This window comes from Thermobia domestica, chromosome 3 (genome assembly GCF_964235325.1).
Source record: "Thermobia domestica chromosome 3, izTheDome1.hap1.1, whole genome shotgun sequence".
Taxonomy (NCBI): Eukaryota; Metazoa; Arthropoda; class Insecta; order Zygentoma; family Lepismatidae; genus Thermobia; species Thermobia domestica.
The window spans coordinates 212,254,124-212,271,366 of NC_137456.1; positions in this window are offsets into that span (position 1 = coordinate 212,254,124).

Consider the following 17,243-nt stretch of genomic DNA (forward strand, 5'->3'; position numbering starts at 1 on the left):
TTGGTTTGGCCCACCTTATTCGCGAATCACAGTTTACAATATGGCTGCGTGCGGGGAATATGCAAAACGCCGACAGGGTACAAGCACGTGCTTCTCGAAAGAAGCGGTGACCGATAGCCAATCATCCGATGACTGGCGGAGTAATACCATTCTACAATGTTTACATCAGGATCAGAAGGTTCGTTGAATGAATTTTAAATTCGAAGTAAGTACCTGTATATGTCGTATACATTGATATGTATAAAATTAATAAACAGGTGTGGTCTTGAAAACATTTGCCTTGGGTTTTAAGGGATGGTTCTTGTCTTACTCCACGATCGACATTCTAAATGCCAGACTCTTCAAAGTAACCTTTTCTACATGAGCTTACCTGCTATCACCGAATGTTCCATCAGTCTTCTTAGACTTCCATCGGTAGAGAAGTATTTTGTTCCCCAATTTTACTCGCAGTTCAACCTTAGGCATAGTTTCCTTCTAGCCACAAAATAATCCAATTAGTAATCGCAATGGATATAGCACTGTATTCACTCCGAGGAAATTTGGATGTTATGATTAAACCACAAGGTTTATAATATTCTGTCTCAGGTTTGGAGAATTTTAATGTAGCCGCGATTGTAGATATAATTCCTGAGTACTAAATAAGATCAATAATCGTGTTGTTTCCTAATTTCCACCTTTGAAACGGAGATGTACAAAGTTATCAATGAATTTAACATTAGCTCCTTCAGCAAGTATTACAACCGTATCTCATTCTATCATTTCAAACTGAATTAAAGTTTGAATTATGGGAATGAATAAAGCTATCGCCATCGTCAATATCAAACTCAATGTCCTTGTTTAGTTCGTAATTAAATATTCTTTGATTGAGTTGAAAAGATTGCAGTAGATAACTCTCAATAGCTTCCTTGCTCTATGTGTTCTATTTTTGATTCAGTGATCTTAAACATCAATAGACATCAATATGCTTGTTATTGCACTTCAAAGGCAACAGGTATCGTCACTCTAAAGTCAAGGTCACGTATATGACTGTCTTGAATCGTAAAGAATAATCGAAAATGCAGCTTGTGAGAGGTTTACACATAGTGATTGCGTTTCTTTATGTGTGCCTTTACCTCCTGATACGAGTATTCCTCGAGCAATGTTACAGTGCAAGTTCAATGGCTCAATGGACAGTAATTTAAGGAGATACTGTTCAACATGTGTTTTTCTGAAGCACGTTCTGTATTGTTGTCGATGCCTAGAGTAAGGCCACGCTAAGAAGAGCTCTGAGAACTCTCTCGTGCGATCAGGCGCGGTTGCCACATTTATCTTCTGCAACAATACAATATAGCAAGGGGCACATTTTGTGGGAAAAGTATCACTTATATATTACAACAAAAATATTATTTAACATTATGCCCGACGAAAGTATTAGTCAAAAGAAACAAACAAATTAGTATTGCGTTAAAATCGTTACAAAATCGTAAAGAAAACAACCGTTATTTCTATACACATAGGGCCTTATGCAGAATCGTTTTGACGTATGATTAGCGTCATACTAAATGCCTGACTACTGCATGGAAACATATGTTAGTCGAACTCTCTAGTATGACATCGAGTTTCTTCGTGCCTAAGCGGTTAGCGTACACCTTTGACGCGGGAGACCCCGGTTCGGTTCCCGGCGGAAGCTCATGTGGTTCGGATTCCACGTTAATCAGTAGGTCCACGTCTCATATAGCCTCGCTGCTGAAAGATACGTTAAACTCAAAATCAACTCAACTCTTTAGTATGACATTAAACACGTGTCAAAATGACTCTGCGTAAGACCCATAATGTTATATATTCTCTAAAATTGAAAACTACTTACGTTAGAGAAGGGTTTTCAATTGTAGACAATTTAATTCCGTTTACTGTAGAAATCCTATGCTTTTTTCCTAGGATGAATAAAGTTTCCGTCGGTTCAGCGAGGTCTTTCGGGCGCTTTTCTTTTGTGATTCTTTTCTCAGTTGTAGGGCTAATGTATAAAGCTAAATCTACTCTTTCAATCACTTTATTCAATGGCAATAAAGGACCGTCGTTACGTTCTTTTTTCGAAATATTCCCTAAGATTAATCACAAATTCCCGTACCTGACTTGTCAAGGGCACCCCCTTTCCGCACTTCTTACGCACTTCATGCATTGTGTTCATAAACACAAACACACACACATACACATACGAAATTTATAATTTAGGTCTATGTGAATAATACGAATACAAACTGTATTCCACTGATGAATGAAAATAACAACGATTACACCACAATATTCATACCAATACACTGGGATGATAGCACAAAAAATCAAAACAGCCTGACAACACAAAAACTTTCACAGTAATGAGTAGGTATAAATGCGACAACACTGTTCTCTTACCATGGAAACAACCTAGTGTTTCCAAACGTATTTTTGTGGGTCTAATCCTATCCTCCCCTTCACATATTGGTGAAAAAATGTCTTCTACGAAAAGACAAACATAACTGGATCATGTTCGTTACTTTCCAACTCCTCAATTTCTAAATCAGTCCTTATGAAAAGCTCATTATAACGGTCTCTGTAATATATAGACTATGTACATTTTTTTCCGATGTCAACAAATTTCCTACAAAGACCATTCGAAATTCTACTAGTTTCAGCCTGACATTCCAAATCACGGTTCATTGTCCTTGAACTTAAAAAATTCCGTAGAGACTCGCTACTCTCCTCACTTTCACTTCCACGAAAACCTACTCCCTGCGGCGACAGAGAGGTGGACCGGTTGTTGTTAAATGTAATTCCACTTCTATTTACGTAGCAAACTTGGCAAAAGGACGGAGTTGTGTCAATATGTGGAAAAAGAAAAAATATTCATTATTGTTGCAATAACGTTAGGCCTAATGGAACTACGTTGTGCTGGAATGTTGAGGAGTAAAGTGAAGTACGATTATTTTTTTTAAATACAGTGAAACATCCCTTAACGGACACCTCTCAATAACGGACACCTCTATAATACGGACAGATTTTTTTGTCCCGGCAAAAATATATGTTCTCTTATGGAACAAAACCCTCCCTTTTACGGACACTCTCAGATACGGACGCGGATAGTCCTTTTTTCCCCCAAGCGTTTCAATAACCTCTTCATAACGGACAGGAATTTTTCTCGATTCTGCGATATATTACAGGAGACAAAAGTATTTTCCCCACAAGTGTATCTATCATGAATCTAGACCGGTGAACCATCAAACAGAACACCTTCAAGCTGAACTTCAAATTCTTTTATTCTGCCCTCAATAAATTGCTTTCTGGGGGAAATTCTAGAAAACCTTCAATAAGCTATAACACTCACGCAGGGTCAGTCGTATGGCCAAGAATTCTATACGAAAGATCTTCCCTTCCCTATCAAATTTAGTCCTTTTCCTCTGGAACTTGCATCTTTCCGACAATTTCATAGATAACAAAACAAACGTTGTTTGTTTTACAATAACATTTTCAACGAACAATGTTTCCTCTCTTACATTCTTAGTAAAGCAACTTTCTCTAATATTATATTCTTTGCGATTGGGGCTGAGTCAACAAACATATGCACCCCCAATAACTTGCCTTTTCATCCATTCCGCCAGTACACAAACACACACACACACAGAGAGAGAGAGATTTTTTCCGCAACCGTACTGAGGATTCTCAGTGGACACTAGCTAATGAGTTTAGCCGGTTAGTTGGTTCCTAACGCATCTTTTGAGAAGGTCCTGAAAATTTGAAATAAATGAAAAATCTTTCCCTCCCATGTAGGAAGAAAATGATCATACATGCATTATCTTTTGCAATATACGAATATATTGACACATCCCTCAGCAATAATACTATTTAACATAAATTAATTTCTGCTTCATCCCTTCCAGTAATTCAAATACGTTTTAAATAGAGTATTTTCGTATTGAAGTTTACGTATTTACGCTCATACATAATATATCTACTGTATATTACTCCATACAATTACCGTTGCGAGAAATTAAATTACTGTAACCTCTCTGTAACGGACACCTCTCAGTAACGGACAAAAATTCATGTCCCATTGGTGTCCGTTATTGAGAGGTTTCACTGTATCTACTTTGTAAATATTTCAACTTATAATTTGATTCAATCAGTGATAAAGTAGTTCGATTCCTTCATCGTTCTGTCAAGTGGTCGCTTTGATTCTTGTTGCTATGACACTTCGCAACACTGTCGTCAACTTACACGATGTTAGATCTATCAGAGCTCAGGTTATGATAGCCTTAGAATAACAGATTTCCATTGGTTCTCAGACTGAGTTCACTACTTAATGGAGTCTCTATTCTATGACCAACATGTTTTTCATTCAGCAATACATCGCGTCTAAAGTTTATCTGTAAACTGGGTACATTGTATTGACTTACTAGGGTTGATTCTATACCTGTACCAAGTACCTGGGTAAAACTTATATATCATCTTACCATGAGAAGCACGAAACCGTTTTTAAATCTCGGGCAAACCAGCAACCAGACCCTATAAAGAGCCAGTTTGTTGGGTTTGTGACCCTATGTTGTATGGCATATTCGACAGAAGTAACAATGAATGTTATGATGCATCACGCGTAAGCGACTGAGCCCATCATGCTCCTGTTTTTGTTCATTGCTAGGATGTGACTCGGACAAGGGCTTGATAATATCACTTTGCACCCAGATGTACCCATTTGATCAGAGTTGCCAACGAATTGTAAATACAATGTGGCAGATGGTTTCTATACCACTGGATGTAAATCCATGTAACGTGCCATGAACATTATTCGTCACTAGAGAAAATATACTGTGGATGTATTTCTATCTCTTCTATCTTTGCTATGGTGTCGTATAATGTTTGTCAGTGTTGCCAACCAATTGTAAAAATGAGAAGGTGTAAAACAGGTTCCATACGATAAGACGTTTATACACTAAGCTTGGCAGAAACATCATACGACACCATAGCAAAAAGACGTTGAGTGTAACCATCTTCCAACCATCTCGGTTGTCAGTGTCGCAAACCAAGTGTAAATGTCATAATATTGCAAATGGTGTGCGTACCACTGAACGAAAATAAAACAAATGTGCCCAGGGGCGGATTAAGGTTTCTGGCGCCCCTAGGCACTCTGACATAAGGCACCCTCTCCCCAACATACACCTACGCACTTCTCAGGAAATACTACAATTCATGTTTAAAATATATACACCAGTGTACCGAAACTCCATTCATCACATTACATAAAACAAACATTTATGACGCTTTGAATTTTACAGTGGTTATAGGCTAGAACTTTACATGTCATAATGTGGACGGTAACACTCTCTTTTTACCTTTAAACATCAACAGTTACTGGAAATAGCACGATACTTGTTAAAAAAGTAAAACACTCTACCTGGCATTAGCGTTTGCAAATAAACTAACAACTCGTTCAAAATCTATCTTTCTTAACAGTTCTCTTTCAATGCACATTTTACTAAGAGCTGAAAGTTTTTGGTTGTGCCTTCTGGACCGCAAATGGTTCTTAACGCGTTTAAACATAGAAAAAGATCTTTCCCCTGAACAGCTCTAAGTTGACAAAGATACAGACATTCGTAGGCAAATATTTACAATGGGAAAGATGGTTTCGAGTTTGTTTGTCTGAATGTACTTCAACTTTTCAGATGTAGTTTCGATGGCTACACCATACGCTTTCAAGTGATCATTGAAATTAATACATTCATTCGAAAAACTGGCTTTGAAGTAATCTTTGTAATGAAAAACCAATGCATTTGCTTTTGTTCGGATGGTTTCAATCCACACTATCCAGTTTTGCGAGGAAATTATTTTTTCCATTTATCATGTTGTATGGCTTTTCCTTATGCACAATTCAGGGATTATGGAATCCATAGTTGCGTTAAATGTCTCCATACAAAATCGTTCTCTTCGTGTAGACACATGTTCTCCCTGTTTTGCTTTTTCGGGAGCAGTTTTCCCTATTTTTCTTCCGTCCCTTGTCATGCAGATATTCCTCACATCAAGGACGCCGATCCTGGGGGACCAAGGTAGCCCAGCCTCACCAAAGCTGATGTGGGCCTCATGTATTTTTATGAATATATATATTTTATGTGTGTTTTATTGTTATATGTATTGTTACATGTATTTTTTATGAATGCACCCCCACACACAGTTACAGGGAAATCGGCGCCCTTGCCTGACATCCATTTATATTCTTTGCTTCCTCTTCGTATGCATCAAACTTCTGTTGCTTCACTCACATCAATATCTGTTGCTTCTAGATTGTTATTGCCTCCATCGAATCACTCCGTTATATTTACCCAGATAGTACACATCAATGCCTACTCCAGCTGTTGTAGGTTTCGTCAGTAATCATCAGTATCACTACAAGTTTGTGGTTTTCCATCATTGTTACTTGGAATTTGATCCAGAGCTACACAAATTTTCCTGTAGCTTGTGGAAAGTGCTTTACACGTATCTGCCCTTCCTGACCAATGAGTTGCTGATAAGCCTTTCAGAACAGTTGATCTTGCCTTCAAATGTTTCAGTAGAATTGCCCATCTTCTGTCAGGCTGAGAAGAGGTTATATAAGTAGGTTCTGCAATAAACCAAAAAACGAAATAGCGTCACGACAAGACTCAGCGGCACATGTTTCTACAAGATTTATAGAATGCGCAGAACAGGTTATGTATTCTGCCATTTCCCCCTTTCTCTCCATATTTGAAAATATATATATATATATATATATATATATATATATATATATATATATATATATATATATGTGTGTGTGTGTGTGTGTGTGTGTGTGTGTCGTTCACTATGGACTCACATGACTTGGGATCAAACCTCCGACTCTTGAAACCAAATGTAAGCGCTCTACGTCGGAATGTGTTTTCGTAACCCTATAAGTTTTTGCTAAAAGCATCATTATTTTAGATTTTATTCTAGGGGGAATTTTTGTCGACATAAGAGTTTCATTTTTATCAGTTTTTTATACATTTGACCAAACAATATGCGTTTATCACACTCAAGGGAGAGGGGAACTACACATTCCTATCCTGCCGAAATGATGACACTAAAACATTTGCTTTCAATTACTGGAAAACAAAATGAAATTAATCATTGAATGACACTCACTTTTGTCAGTAGTTTTTAGAGCACTGCGCCCGCATTACTGGCTTTGGGAAGCACGAAACCTACTGCCGTGATTGACAATTTTCACAAGGAGCACGTTCCTAGCTTAATGTAATATGTAGTCCTTGAAACAGGAAAAGAATACAAATAAGGCGTTTCAGAAGCTATGGGAACACTTTGTGATATTTTTTATTCAGGGTCTACAAATCATTTCAGAACAAAGAAATGAAAGAGATGGTTTTAGAGCTCTAAAGCTTGTAATAATGGTTCCTGCTTTTTCCGTCTGAATGGAAAGAGTATATTAAGTCGCACGGACTACTTTAGACAAGGAGAGAAAAGGGATCGGGTTGAATTGAATACTAGGAGCATGCATTTGATCGAGAAGAGTTTCTGAGTGCATAAGCACACGGCGCAAGAATTTGTTAGTAATTGGAGTTAAACGTTTTGTAACACTTTCTAGGCCGCGAACTGCACCTTACCTATCTTTCTACGCAGCACCCTCTCAATTAGATGTCAGGGTATTTTGTTTTCATTACCTCAGGTTCATAGAATCATCTAGCATTGCATACAATACTTCCTAGTTGTATTCTTTTTCTTCTGTCATGCGGCCGTACATGTATAAAGCAGCCTGCAATTCAAGTGACGTCAGATTGTCTGTACTTTTTGTTTCCCCCTTTGGCATTTTGAATAAATCTTCGGCAATAAACCATTACACGTAATAATTTTGATAATTTCGAGAACTTATTATGCTTGTGTGATTTTTTTGGGTTGTCACACTCACGATTGTTATCTTCCTTGCCTCTGGTACATCTTCCGGCGTTGATTTGATTGATGACGACTACAATCTCTTAGGTTGTGATAACCATAGTGGCCCATGAAACCACAACGTCTTACATTGTATTTCATTGGGTTTAACAGCTCGCGATATCAAATCTGCAAGGTTGTCCTCCGAGCGGCAGTTTTACAAGTCACTAATATGCGTTATTTCTTGTATTTGTGCAATCCTGCAAGCAACAAATGTTATCCATGTGGCCGAAGACACAAGCCAAGCTAGTACGCTTTGTGAGTCTGTCTATAAATAAATGTTGTCTACCTTGCAATGCAATATAGATGCTACCTTATGCATTAACTGAGCCAGCATTAATACGACACACAAGTCCAGTCTGACGAATGTGATCTTGAGAAGTGCCACTCGTGACTTTAAGCACAACAATTGAGTGTTTGATACGTCCTTAGGTAGGTTGAAAGAACATATACACATGCTCCATAAGCGGCCTCATTTGCATCCGCAAATCCATGTATTTCAATTCGCTGAATGCTGCCGTCAGTCGAGACGAAATGGTTCACTTGTATTGTGTTGATTGATGGTAGTAGATGATGCAGCTGCTGCCACTTTGCGGTTAATTCTGTAGACAATTCGGCGTCCCATTGTATTGGATATAGCTACATATGCTGCAAGAAACACTAACTTATCAAACCAATCGGATCAAAAATCGTTGCTATTGTAGATGTAACTTGTCGTTTTGTTACCTTTACTCTCGTTACACTCGTGGAAGGAGCTACTTTGTCCCTAATGAAGAACTTGTCCTTTTCGAGCTGCTAAGAAAATCCCAAGGTGTTTACTACTTTGCCGCCTTGAAATTGAATAGGGAAGTTTATATCTCTGTAAGTCAGTGAATTGCTTCCAACAACGCTGCGCTGTTAGAACACCATTTGCGTAATTTAAAGTTCCCATTCTGCAGTAATGTAATCAGTTCTATTTGTAGAATTAATGCATTTTCTACCGAATTTGCCCCACTTGCAAGGGAATCCTTGAAACAATCTTGACTTAATATTGCTGAGCCTTGGCCCACACAGCAATGAAATATTTTCGAAACGTTTCTAAAACGTGCCATCATTTTCCTTCAGAAAATGTATCCTACTTCCCTTAAGGAAATATATTCCATATGTTGTTGAAAACATTTTCCACATAATACTGAAAACATTCTCTGAATATACTCAAAAACGTTGTAGAAATATTTTATACGCCGTTAGAGAAGATTTCCAAAAAATGCTTCCTGTACGATTTCCAAACATTACTGAAAATGTATTTGGAACGTTTTATACAATGTTAACGGAATGGTTTTTAAAATGTTTCTCATGGAATATTTTAAAATTATTTACTGGTAACACAGACAATATTTTCCTACATATGCCAAAAAAAAATTTAGTGAATATTTTTTGTACATCTCAGAAAATATTTAGAGAATAGTTTCTGTGCATGACAAAATATTTAGGGAATATTTTCTGTACATGACAAAATATTTACAGAATATTTTCTGCACATGATAGAACCCGAAGCCCATAGGCCAACCCGGTTACTATTGCAGATACGGAAACAAGGTAAGATATAGAAGGAAATTTTTAAAATGCAGCAAGTTTTGGATTTATATTAGTATACCGCCCAATAGTAACGAGAAGTACAACGCTGCCACTGTTGGATAACACTGAATGAAAGAAAGTGTGGTTTGAAATTATTTGGACCAAAGGGAACGGAAAGACACAATAAAAAATATAGTGCAAGACCCAATTTCGCGTCCTTCGTATCTGCTCTTCCTCCCCCCCCAACACCGTGGTTGCTACGCCACTGGCGTAGATCTGCATTTGAATGTTTATTCTTCACTGTGTCTCCTTTCAATTCTTCTCGGTGTAGCTAATTTTAAACTACACATTATTTCATTCGTGTAGCCCAACATGATGTATGGTAACGCATTTTCTTTATTGAGCGGTACACTATTACAAAAACAAAAGTGTTGCTGGAATTTAAAAGTGTCCTTACATATCTTACCTTGTTTTCATATCTGCAATAGTAACCGAGTTGGCCTATGGGCTCCAGCCTTTTGCGTCATTGTGTATATATAATGGCTTCTTGCTGGGAACAAATAGTGGGTCGAAAACAAGGCGGCCAGACTGTGACATAGCAGCTGGAAGAAAACATAATATTCTTCTGTCCAATTTTACCTGCTTAGACGCCTTTGCCTCACTCTGTCTTCATGACGAAAAACCATTGCGGCCCACAGACTCAGACAAAAAAAATAAATAAATATATAAATAAATAAAAATAAAAATTAATAATAATAATAATAATAATAATAATAATAATAATAATAAAGAGTGTAAATTGTAACTACAATAATGTTAGCTTGTTCTCATAATTTTAAGCATTATTTTTTTACTAAAAATCTTATTTATACAAATGGTTTCTGGGTGTTCCACTGGTGCTACTGGTATGTGGCCACGCCGTGCATATATGTTGGGCTGTCTTATGTGACTTACGAGATTCAAACTGGATATTAGTGTGTTCACAATCGTCGCCTGCCAGTTTTGAAAGCAACTGTATTGGATCCATTAAAAAAAAAAGATTGAGGTTTAGACATCCAATTCAAGAAACAATTGTTGGCAATCCTTTTCCTATCTTAAAAATAATAAATTCAATATAGCCGCTTTGAAAACTGGAACGCGATGATTGTGAAGGCTAATTTGCAGTCTGAACCTCGCAATATGACATAAGACACCCCAACATACATACACAGCGTGGCCACATACCAGTAGTAGCAGTGGAACACCCAGAAACATTCTGTGCATAAATAAGATTTTGAGGAGGAGGAAAAAAAAACACGAGAGCAAGCTAACATTATGTAGTTATAATTTACACTGTCCACTATAATAAATATACATATGTATCAGTTTATATCGGTTAGTAGTTTAATAAAAATATAAATATACACTATTCTGGCTTTATTTATTTAAATTCTCTTCAGCAGAATCTTCATGCTGCTCGTATTATTTGTTTCTATACATTAAGAACAATCTTCTCAAATATCAGAAATTCACATTTTAACTTCTAAAAACTTGTTCTAGGAAATTATGTCACTGACACGCTAATTCAATAAAAATCAACAACAATATTTATGTGTGTTGCTTAAAAATATGTTCCACAAATCTACGGCGCATGGGGAATAGATCTTTTCACGAAATGTCACTTTCTTGCTACTTTCAAGAAATATCACATTGCCGAATAACCAGAAATACTCATTTGCTTCTGTATAATCTCACTTTTGATTACCACAACTAACTCTAATTTCGACGCTGGGAATTGTCTCTTCAAGTTCTGTGGAACTGCAGCTGAATTCTTAACTGATTTTCTTGTTCGTCTCTGTATGGCATGTTGAAGCCAAATCCCAATAATCCACGCGATCTCATCGTTAGTTACGTTTCTCTCGTGTTGCAGTTTCTGAAAATAAAAATAATAGGTAGTGTTTAATAACATAATAACAGCAGGGAATGATTAGAGATCAATTATTACATCTTAAACTTACAAAAAATATTTAAAATGTTTGTGTAGGACCTACAGCAGGTTGTGAAGACAATAACGTGTTACAAAAGTAACATCCTGAAGAAAGTGTAAAGGGCAAGGAAGACAAGAGCTAAAGCTGAAAGTGGCATACCTCAGACTGTAGCTTAATTACGGACGTTGTAACATGTTGAAGTTGTCGCACTTTTATTTTTAAAAAGTATAGCATCTTATAAATATTAAACCTAATATTAAAAATAATAATAATTTGAAAACATGTGGCAGCATTTGAGTTGATGAACTAGCGTCTCATTTCGAAGGCTCCGATCTCAAATCTGGGCCCGATCATTCTTTTCCCCTCAGTCGCACAAGATGAATGCCGAGATGGTTACTAAGGCTTTGATGACCGCTACCTTGCTCGATTTCTTTGCCACGGAGCAGGCCATACATATTACTTTGCCTTATACAAATGAATAATTTTGATAATGTAGGAATTAATCATGAAATGCTCAAGAAAACCACCAACATGACAGAAGAATTCAGTAAAAGGATGAAATATATTTTATACATATTCAGCTCTCTCTTCCACGGGCACTTAAATGTAACGTGTCACTTGAGGACAGGAAAATTGCACATTTTGCTAAAATAAGGATTTCCAAAGCCTATTAAATGTTATAACAGCGGTTGCAGTATATGCTTTTGGGAAATAAAGTTTACAGGAAGATGGTTCTGAGAAGTATTCATGGCACAATAGTAAGTATTTAAAGCGAAGAAAATAAAAAGGGCACCATAATGTTTTTTTTTTTTTTTAACAATATTTTGAACATAGTGTATCCCTCTTCAAATGACAACTTCTATATTTTTCTTCCACTCTGAAAATGAGATTAAAGAACAGTAGGGAGAGTTTCTTACCTATTATTGTGTTAGTGGTTAACGAGGAAAGCTTTTTCCTTTTGCACCGTGTCAACTAAATTGCTCAGCTATTGCACTTGTCTTTTTCATGATGTTTCTTGTGATGGCCTCTAAGCTGTGGCCTCCCAGGTTTCATTTCTTAGACCTGTAATGAAATACACATTAAGTACTCAAGTAATAGTAATGGAAATTTAGAGCATACAACTGATGCCCTTAAACAAATTACATTGATTTTAGACGACAGTCTCACCGAGTCAGTTGCAATTGGCGCATCCTCAAAAATTAATATTTGCACTGACGTTTTATTTTTCCAATAAAAGAAAAGTTACACACTAATTTTCAAGCAGTTGTACAGGGTTGGCATAAACCATGGTTTTCATTGAAGAAAAAACAGTTTTTTTTGTTTGTTTAAATAATTTACTCTTTGTATTTATATTAGATATGGACAGAAATTAATTTGTTCCGTCTTGGTGTTATTATACAACAACAAGGTTATGCTGAAAGGGAATCCAAACCGCTTCTCGGCTTACATCTAAGAGAAATTGTCCATTTCGACACGAAACCGGGACTAATTGGTCACAAGTGAGATTGTCGACTCACTCACGAAGGACTCCTGATAAAAATACGTTATACTGATCTTTACATAGGCCTAGTTGTTAATATAATTGTCAAAAGTCATTTCAGAAGGACAAAAAGATAAGTAGTTACAGAAGTAAAAACATTATACAGAATTACATATAAATCAGGAAACTCCCGCCTTAGCCATTGGGAAAATCCTATTATTAGTTTAAATGTATTTGTATGTAAAATTTTAAGGTCAACGTATCATATTAAATGACAAATTTATTATGTAGATAACATTCAACAAAATTAAAACAAAGTCGAATCCAAGCTGATGTTGGAAGCTACGTAGGCAGTTGATACATTTTGCCAATTTCTATCAATATATTTAAGCAACCTTGGCTTCTTTATAAAACAACAGGCATTCAGGCAAGTAGAAATATACAATTTGGTTTCGTTTCGTATGTTTAGGCTTAACATCCTTATGAAATACCAAAGTTATCACGGAGAAGACTTTCGCTTAAAGGGACACCGAATCGCTACTTGGTTTACACTTGAAAGATGGGTTGTGGTTCGACCGAGAATTGAACACGGGACCCCTTGATTAAAAGATGAAAAGTAGATAAACATAATGCATATGGTGTGATACGTGGAGACCACACCATGAAGTTCACGATTTAAAGCATTTTTCGTTCTTTTTTTCTTTTTTGGCTTAAACCTGTTGGTTTTTTTTTTTAAAAAAAAACAGCTGTAAAACCAGCCAACCCTGCCGTAATTGATGAAAGCAATTGATGAAAGCAACGTATCTATAAAAAAAAAATATTACGAAATCTACAGGAAGACGAGGAATAATTTAACAGTTTCAGAATATACACGGTGGTTATAAAGTCAATACCTATTTTTAATCTAGATTATCCTAGAAATTGGCATCAGTTTAGCTGGCGTGTGATACTGTTAACATTTTAGAAGTTGTGGAAAATGCGGGTGCATACGTTGAAATGTAACTTAATAACCAAATGGTGCACTCTAATAATGTATTCGATGAAAATAAAACTGTGATAAGTTGTTTAGTTTTAGAAATATCCATTGTTACAAATAAGAACTGACTTTACACCCACGCTGTATTCAGGGAGTAGTAATGCAGAAAACAAACTATTCGCGAACATGGATGAGAGATACTTTCTAGCATGCATTGTTTAACAAGTCACGTATTTCCAAATTACTTCCAAAACAAAGCCTACACGAAGTTGTTCTATCAGAATTCATAAATATCAAATTCTGCGGAGAATTGTAGGTACTATAACGTCAGCAACCTATATTAATACACTAGTTTAGCATTGTTCACAGATTGAAAATATTATGTATAACTCAAGAAGCAGGTATTGTACATGAAAATTAAGATGAAATGAAACATTTAGTTTAACGTCCCACGTTTATGCATCCAGGGTGAGACGCTGATGATGAGAAATGAATGAAATAGTGGAATAAAGTAAGTGGGAGGAAACGGGACAGCCCCGAGAAAACACACGCACACGGTTTGTCTACCACAAAACCCGCTTGACGTTAGCTGGGATCGAACCAAGGAGCCCATGCAGCAGAGATGAACTACGTTCTTTCTAAACGTTTCAACTAGTTCTAAACGTACTCGCTTCAATGTCGGACCAACAATTGAGCCTGTTTCACTCTAATATACGGAATTTTCAAAAACTCTCGAACACGTGTCTACTAACTTTTACCACCCATCTCCCTTAGGCTTATAGACATAATCGTGGGACGTTAAACTGGAAGATTTCATTTTCATTTCATTTCATATTTTTTTACCACCTCCATCGCCGTCAGCACTCTTTTTCTTTCCTTCTTTTTTTGAAAAAGCCCAACACACCTGAACACATATGGGGGTTTTCGGGTATTTTCGGGTTTGTTTTTTCTTCGAGTTTAATTGAGGTTTTTTTAAAAAATATTCCAATGCCTTTAGGGTAAAAGTGTTAATGTGATTTATATTTGAAGATTATGATTGTCACAACTTGCAACAATTTTATATTCACTGCTGTTTTGAAAAATGACTGTCATTTTGAAATTTTACGTTGGATCGCCGCCAAAATATACACAGTTAATTTAGAGTGTCTTGTGCTTCTACTCTGAAAATTTCAACTTGAAAAACTGAAAATTGCGGCGTGGATACCCGCTATTTTGAAATTGTAGGTTGGTATGCCGCCAAAATCTGAACATGAGAAATTTAGCTTCTCTCGTACTTGTACCCTGAAAATTCAAACTTAAAGACGGAAAGTGGTACCCTGTTGTACGTGTGGTACAGGCAGACGAACGAACAAATATAGAACGAATCAGCCTAATACCCTTACTGACATTCGCCAAATATATTAATTGAAAACAAATATATTAATTTAATTTAAACAAATCAATCTATAACTCATGTTTTATAAAATAAAAGTTTCAAAATGTCTTAAATAAAATTAAATATTTTCTAGCGTAAAATAAATGGTTCTATTGTTGAAGTTCACTGCCGAAAACATGAACAAGCGGTAGTTGGCCAGTACTCCAAATTATATGCCAGTAGCAAGGCTAACTCTATAAAAATTGTTGCGTGAGTACCGCAGGATTCTGAAACGTGTAGTTTTGGAGAGTGCACATCTCAGTTTTTAAGTGAAGTCTCGACACGACTACGGTAGGTCCCATAGTTTTGGCGCTATAGACCTTTAAAGTTCATCTTTTCATATTTTCGGCAGCCTACAAGTCCGAAAGGAAGCAATTGTGCACCCAGGTTGGTCTATACTTTTTGTCTTATCTTGGTGTCAGGAATCATCTCAAAAAATGTTGTCGGTATTGTTATGAAACACCCTGTATAAATCAATTTCATAAAGTAAATGTTTCAATTGTCTTAAATGAAACTAAATATCTTACAGCGTAAAATAAACAGATTTATTAGGGACGCGGTGGTTCAGTGATAGAGCGTTCACCTCCGGTGCTTGGGGTCCCTGGTTCGATTCCAGCTCGCGCCGTGTCGACTTCTTGGTGGATAAACACCGTGCTCGTGAGTTTTCTCGGGTTATTCCCTTTCCTCCCACCTGGTTCATTCCACCATTTCATTCATTTCTCATAATCACGGTCTCATGTAGCCTAACAGGCATAACCGTGGGACGTAAAACTGAAAGATTTCATTTCATTTTTTTCAAATAGTTTTATAGTTGAAGTACCGGTATTCAGTTTCGATGCTTTGTGCGTTAAATTGCGGGAATTTCCCGAGCACTTCTTTCGCGACGAAGGTTTATTATTATTTTCCGAAAATGCAAGCTTTCTTTACTGTACATCGAAACTTCCACTAGTACAAAGTTTGAATTCAGCACTTGAAATTGTAAGCGTTACGCACTCTTCGAAACTCCGAGCACTAAGATTCTTAAATTTGACACGAAATTTTACGCTATTGCTGCTGTTGATTCTACAGAAAGCTTATTTGAAAAGTAGCAACAAATAACTAAACTGTTGTTGGAAAACCAAACTCTACTGAAGAATACCAGTGTTACCATCAAAGATAATAAAAAATAATACTAATAGTTTTATCAATACACTACATATTTACTAGTACTACCAGCACCTATGGCACTAAACCCATCAGAGTATGAGGGATAATGTCCTTCGGCGTCGCTAAGTAAGCGAGCACACTATTCACGGAAAGTATTTTCTAAAATATAAAATTGCATATTTTACTTCAAATCGGATATAAGCACATTCCATAAATGAATTTGTTCTATAATTATCTCAATCTAAGGTACGGCTTTTTTAAATGCATTCAGTGCATTAAGAACTTTATAAAGGCCTTACTTTGGATGTAGTATACCTTAACGTGAAACCACCTAATGTGCCCAAGGAAAGTCCAAAATCTGATAATAATCACTTCCAACGTGATCACGTTAATTGCACCAATAATATACTAACGAAAATCTCAAAAACTCAGGTGGGTCCAACCCGAAAAAACCCGGTGTTTTTTTCCGGGGTGGGCCCACTTGGGCAAACCCTGAATACAATACAATACAAGAATAATTGTAATTTTTCGGCAAATCTAGTCTGATGGCCCCCTTGAATTTTATATATGCTAGGTGAAATATTTACATTCGCCTGCCGCAAATCACTTAAGAGACAATAACAAAATTAGCGAAAGAATTATAATTTTTCAACAAATATTTCGAGCGGCACGCCAATAGTAAACCTGCACGCAGAATTCGGCAATACTCGAGCAGGCTGTTTTACCAAATTTTGACGCATTCCTTGCATCTTCCGG